Below are 6,799 nucleotides of genomic sequence, written 5' to 3'. Positions count from 1 at the left end.
AGAATTATTTTGAGATTCATCTTCTAGGAAATCACAGGACTTTATAAGTAAAACAAACTGTATGATGAATTTCTCCATTTTGAATGAATAGTTTTTGCTGACATTCTATAATCTATGTTCACGTTTAGAAAATTTAACATGTGGTTCCAAATAAGGGAGTAAATCTGATCTAATATTAAACCTAACAGTGGTATTTTGTGTATTGAGTAAAGAGGTGAGGTAATGAGCACACTTTCACAGACTTCTCACCTGTGAAACATCATCTCTCTTTAGTCTTTGTACATTATCTTTCTATTCAAGTTGTATTTACTATTTAGTTTCCATTATCCTTGACTTTTCCAACATTATCTTTCAAAGATATGTTTTTTTAAACTTATATAAGTTCTTATGATACTTAGTAATGGGCTTATATTTTTCTAATGTTGACATGTTTCCATGGTTCAATACTGCGATTTTATTGTTTTGATGATTTAAAAAAACCAAAAATATATCCAAGGCAGATGACATTGTGGTTGAAATGCACAGCTGTGAAAACATCTGCTTGACTAAATTTAGACAATTATTAGGTTTTTTTTCCCTCCAGGCATGGTTTTGTTATCAAGCATCTATAAGACATATCAAAATGGCTAGTACATTTTCAAAAAGTTTTTTTTAAGTCTGTTCTGAAGTGAAATTCTCATTTAAAATTATTCATAGTGAAGTTTAAAGTCAAGTATTAAATCTCCTCACTTTGACAGATATTTGGAAAGAAATGAAACCATTAGGAAATATTTCGGAGGAGAAAAAATACATTTTCAGTGTCTACAGTAATATATCATCTGGCAAATGAGGATATTGGGTTTCTCTTTTCTTAAGTGTTGAGTCTGGCATTTCATTTTTATAAAGGGCCATCCCTCTTATGAATTTTAGGTAGGTGTAGATTCTCAGGGGGCACAACATGCACATTGAATGCATAAGTCAACATTTCAGGGTAAAAGCTGATGTGAGAAAAAAAAAACCTTGAATTTACTAGGTTGCAGGGTTTTTTTGGTAAGAAAATAAGGATGCAAAGATGGGTCCTAATGATCAATAAAAATAGTCTGTGTCACTGGGCATCACAGGGCTTGGCTCTCTGTGGCAATAGCATCCAAATGAAGATCCACAGTATGTCTAATGTACTAAAAGATCTTACTCCTGAAGACAGGCACAATGAGCTTATCTGATAGGAAAATCTGTGGCTAAAAGTTGAATTTTTCCATATACTAAAATTAACATAATATTCATGACAGCTAGGATTAATGTGCAAGCACAAGATATTTTAGTCAATCTGAAAAAAACAAATCCTTCCAAACTGAAAAACTCTGATGAGTGAAAATTAGAAAGTAAAATATAGTAACATTTAGGTTATCTGAAAACTAAGAGCTGGCAGGTCTAAGCATGTAGAATGATTCCAACTATGGAAGTTAAAAGGCAAATTGTCTATGATAGCAAGGACTGAAATTGGGGGCAAGAGATGGTCAAAATTAGATGGGAAATATCTACCAAGCATTTCTCCTTTGTGTCTAGTAGTAATATCACTTTAGGAGGAGATGAAGGAGACCATAATGTGTCAGGAGCAGGATAAATTATGGCTTTATAAATGATGAATAAGCTGTTTAAGAAGATGGGCAAGTCAGGGGAGTGTGGGTGGCTCAATCAGGTAAGCACTGGACATCTGCTCAGGTTGTGGTCTCTCAGTTTGTGGGTTTGAGCCTCAGTCAGACTCTGTGCTGCCAGCTCAGAGCCTGAAGCCTGCTTTGTTTTCTGTGTCTCCCTCTCTTTCTGCCCCTCCCCTCTTCTCTTCTGTCTCTCTCTCTCTCTCAAAAATAAATAAACATTAAAAAATTTTTTTAAGAATACAAGAACTCTGTCTATATTTTAGAAAGATTTCTGAGGAAAGAAGGGTAGAATTTTAAAATCTGGATGTATTACACATTAGTTAAGTTGAAAGCATCATACGAAACAGCATTCCCTAATAATGCTGACTGAGATCAACTGATGAAGAAATGAATGACTGAGTTTATTTACTCAACAACTACTGATTTAATGCTGACTCCCCCACCCTGCAATGGGCATAAATTCAACAATGGTGAATTATAGAAATGCTGAAACATCAATGATTGTACAAGTTGCAGTTTCCCCATAGGCCCTTCAAAGACCAATTTTTAGTACCATAGAAAAGAATGGAAAGTGCACTATGGTTATCGCAATGACCATTAGCTGTGGTCATTTTTCAATAAATATGTGTTGGTTTGACTTTATGTATATAGTATACAAAAACCAAAAAATTCTAAAATCTTACTACAGACAACATCAGGAATTGATAAGTATTTCTCTTTATTCTTTGGTACCTACTGGTCTCACATCTCATTTCCCTCACTTTGTCCTGGTTACTTGGTCTCTCTGTCTTCCTGAACACCTAAATTCAATTTGTTGTCATCAGGAAAACATGATGCTTTTCTGGTAAGTGATGAATGAAGAAAATTATAAAGCTCTAAAGCCTTGCACTTATCCCTGGTTAGAATCATGAAACATACAGATCAGGTTCCCCATTTGTTATTGAGAAAGTGTCTTAGCCAACTGACAGCTCATACATTCCTTTTTTTTAAAGTTGGCCCCTAAATCTTCAAAAGTATGAAGAATGTTTTCTGCTTGAAACATCCACCTAGGATACTGAAAAGAATTCTTTTGAATATCATTATGGATTCCTGAACTTTTGTTTATTTAAAGTATTATAATCAATAAAGTCATTCTTTCTGATATCAGATTACCTCACATTTCACCATAAGAAGCCCCCTCAAATTAGCTTCTATGTTTTAGAAACTTTCTTACTGATCTTTAGACACAGTCTTATATTCATTCTATATTTTTCTGTCCCAGACCTGGAATCATCAATTTTTCTAAAGAAAATTGCTTTTAGTGGAAATGATATTTGCAAACCAAGATCTAGGTGCTAGGTATACTCATTGCCGCTGGGCATCATTGCTTCTAGTTTCTTCCTGAGATTAGAAGAGTAAGAAATACAGCAGATTTTAAAAAATAAATAGATAGATTGATTCTAAAATTCATATGGGGGCGCCTGGGTTGAGTGTCAGTTCATTATGCATCAGGCTCTTGATTTCAGCTCAGGTCATATTCTCATGGTCATCAGATCAAGCCCAAGTGGGACTCTGTGCTAGATGTGGATCCTGATTGGGATTCTCTCTCTCCCTCTCTCCCTACTAGTGGTGCTCTCTCTCTCAAAAAATAAAAATAAATAAAATAAAATAAAACAAAATAAGATAAAATAAAATATAAAATCCATGTGGAATTGGAAAAGACCTAACTAGGCAGAATAATCTTGAACAGGAAGAATATACACTACCTGAAATTGAGACTTACTGTAAAACTCCAGTAGTTTGGACAGAGGGGTACTGGTTTAAGGTTAAACTAGATCAATGGAACATGACAGGGAGTCCAGAAACAGATACACAATTATGGTTGATTGATAATTGACCAAGGTATCAAGTTAACTCAATGGGAGAAAAGAAAGTCTTTCTATAAATACTGCAGGAAGAACTACATATCTTTATAGAAAATAATAAACTTTGGCCCATGCATGTATTTTTAATCACAAGTTTAAGTTGATATTTCCAGGTACAATTTAGTTTTAGAGTTTTTACTTAATTTCTTTGTTTTTGATATTTGTATGTCTCTTTTCTCTGACACTGAAAAACTGTGGTCCTAACAGCAGTTAATATTTCTTTGCAGATCTTTTTGCCTTTAGAATATATCCCTCTATGGGGGTATAATCAGATTGCTATCTTAAAAGTCACTTGAAATTATTATTTTCTTTATATAGGTATGTCACCAATTAGATATATGGTTGGGTTCATTTGTTTATTCTGTATATCTGTTTATTTTCAATTATCAGGTTTGTTTTTTCTTTCTCTTTTTGAATATGTGAAGCATTTAAATGGCTCAAAAGTCATATATAAAAAGGTATACTTGGAGAGGACTTTTACCATCTCTTACAATTCTACTCCATTCACCATCCCACTTTGGCATTGGTGTTAGTTTTTGATTTATCCTTTCAATGTTTCCTTCCAGAAAAAAAGGCAAATAAATATATATTTTATGTTTTATTGCTTTTATGCTTAACAATTTATCTGAGAGATTAGGTCAAGTGAGGATGTAGGAAATTTTCTCATTATTTCTTATGGTTGCATATGACTGTATAGCACTACATTGTATAGATGTATGGGGTTTAATCAGCCACTTACAATGTGTATATAGGCACCATATTCAACAAGGTCTTGCTAGACAGTAACACTGGGCTCTCTCCAGTATATGGTGGTGGTCATTTTCTAGCCTGCTGCAACAAATTACCACAAACTAGGTGGCTTAAAACAACAGAAAAGTATTTTCCAATAGTTCTGAAGTTCAGAAGTCTGAAATCTAGGTGATGGCTAGATTGGGCTCCCTCTGGAAAACTCCCATAGAGAATCAATCCTTCCTTGTTTCTTCTAGCTTCTGGTGGTTCCAGGGATCATTTGACTTATGGCTATATGATTCCAATCTCTGCCTCCATTTTTACATGGCCTTCTCTGTGTATCTTCTCTTTTTCCATCTCTAATAAAGACACTCAATAGATTTAGGGCCCGCCAAGATATCTAAGATGATTTCCCTTTGAGGTCCTTAACTTAATTATATCTGCACAGATCCTTTTACTTTTTTTTTTGTAAAGAAACTTTGTAAAGTTCCTTTTATTAGAGAGAGAGAGAGAGAGAGAGCAGCACAAGTGGGGAAGAAAAGCAGAGGGAGAGAGAAAGAGAATGTCAGAGTGGAACTCGATGTGGGGCTCAGTCCCGTGACCTTTGGATCATGACCTGAGTGGAAATCAAGAGTTGAGGGGCACATGGGTGGCTCAGTCAGTTGAGCGTCCGACTTCAGCTCAGGTCATGATCTCACGGTTCGTGGGTTCGAGCCCCGCATCAGACTCTGTGCTGAGGAATAGCTCAGAGCCTGGAGACTGTTTCAGATTCTGTGTCTCCCTCTCTCTCTCTGACCCTCCCCTGCTCACGGTGTCTCTATCTCAAAAATAAATAAAACATTAAAAAAAAAAAAAAAAGAGCTGAAACCTAAACCAACTGAGCCATCCAGGAGCCCCAGATCCTTTTTTCCTTTTTTTTTCTTTTTAAATGTTTTATTTATTTCTAGGAGAGAGAGAGAGACAGCGTGAGCAGGGGAGGGTAAGATAGAGAGGGAGTCACAGACTGAAACAGGCTCCAGGCTCTGAGCTGGCAGTCAGCGCAGAGCCCGACGCGGGGCTGGAACCCACGAACCGCGAGATCATGACCTAAGCGAAAGTCGGACGCTTAACCGACTAAGCCACCCAGGCGCCCCCAGATCCTTTTTCTAAAAAAAAAAAAGAAAAAGAAAAAAAAAGAAAAGTCAATGACAGGTCCTGGAGATTAGGATAGGATATATCTATTCAACCTAATACACTGGCTATTATAAACACTTGCAGAAGGAATAACCTTCCACATGTGGTTTTATATTTGTGGGGCAGAGTTTGTTCTTAGAAGTAGGATTTCTGTGTCAAAGGTCAAACAATATATAATTTCACCAAATTCCCCTCCATAGGAATTGTACTATTATGTTACACTTCTATCAGCTATGGTTTTCTACAGCTCTGCTGCTAGAGTGTACTGTCAAACTTTGTGGGTTGTTTTGTTTTGTTTTGTTTACTAATCCAAATGGTATTTCAGGGTAGTTTTAATTTGCATTACAAGATTTTTAACTCTTGATTTCATTATTTTTATTAATGAAAGCAGGGCATTTATTCAATAGCATGTAAGTATCTGCAAAATGCTTGGCACTCTGAAACTCCAGGGATAAATAATTAATTAAAAAGACAGTAATGTCCTCGAGGAATTCATAGTCCAGTAGAATGATTTTTGTTATTAAAATTTTTTAATGTTTTTATTTATTTCTGAGAGAGAAAGAGAGACAGCGTGAGCAGGGGAGGGTCAGATAGGGAGACACAGAATCTGAAGCAGGCTCTAGGCTCTGAGCTAGCTGTCAGCACAGAGCCCGAAGCGGGGCTCGAACCCATGAACCGTGAGATCATGACCTGAGATGAAGTCAGACACTCAACTGACTAAGTCACCCAGATGCCCCTCCAGTAGAATGATTTTTGAAAGCAACAGAATGTAATCAGCATTTTTATTTATTTTTGTTTCTTGTGGAATATTACATGTGGATGAAAAAGCATCAAAGTAATAATTTATATTTCTTGAATTTTTAGAGAAGATCTGGAGTTCTACATTTTCATCAGTAAATAAAGTCTAGATATAATGGATGAAATGAATTTATATGATGAATGGATGAGATGAATGCCTACTTCTGGTAATACAAAGTTTTGACAGTGACATGTGTTTACTGTATGTTGACATTTATCTTTTCATTTATTCATTTGTTCTGCCCTTTGACCAGATTGGAAGCCTTGGAGGACAGGAGGCTGCATCTTACACATCTTTTTATTCCCAAGGTTTAGATTCATGCCTTGTACACAGAAGATGCTCCATAAATGTTTGATGACAATGACAGAAAGATAGAAAATTTGAATTCCCTAGACAAGCCTATCCTATTTTTTTAATTTTTGAATCAAAGGTATCTTCTTCTAAAGGAATGCAGCAGTGAATACTGTGACATACTATGTGTAACCAGGTACAGCCTAAGTTGCTGTGACAAAGACACCCAAAATGCTTTAAAAGAAAAGGCTATTTCTTTCTTGCAA

This window comes from Hyaena hyaena, unplaced genomic scaffold (assembly GCF_003009895.1).
Source record: "Hyaena hyaena isolate Hyena2069 unplaced genomic scaffold, ASM300989v1 scaffold_643, whole genome shotgun sequence".
In the NCBI taxonomy this organism is placed as follows: domain Eukaryota; kingdom Metazoa; phylum Chordata; class Mammalia; order Carnivora; family Hyaenidae; genus Hyaena; species Hyaena hyaena.
This window is presented reverse-complemented; position numbering follows the sequence as displayed.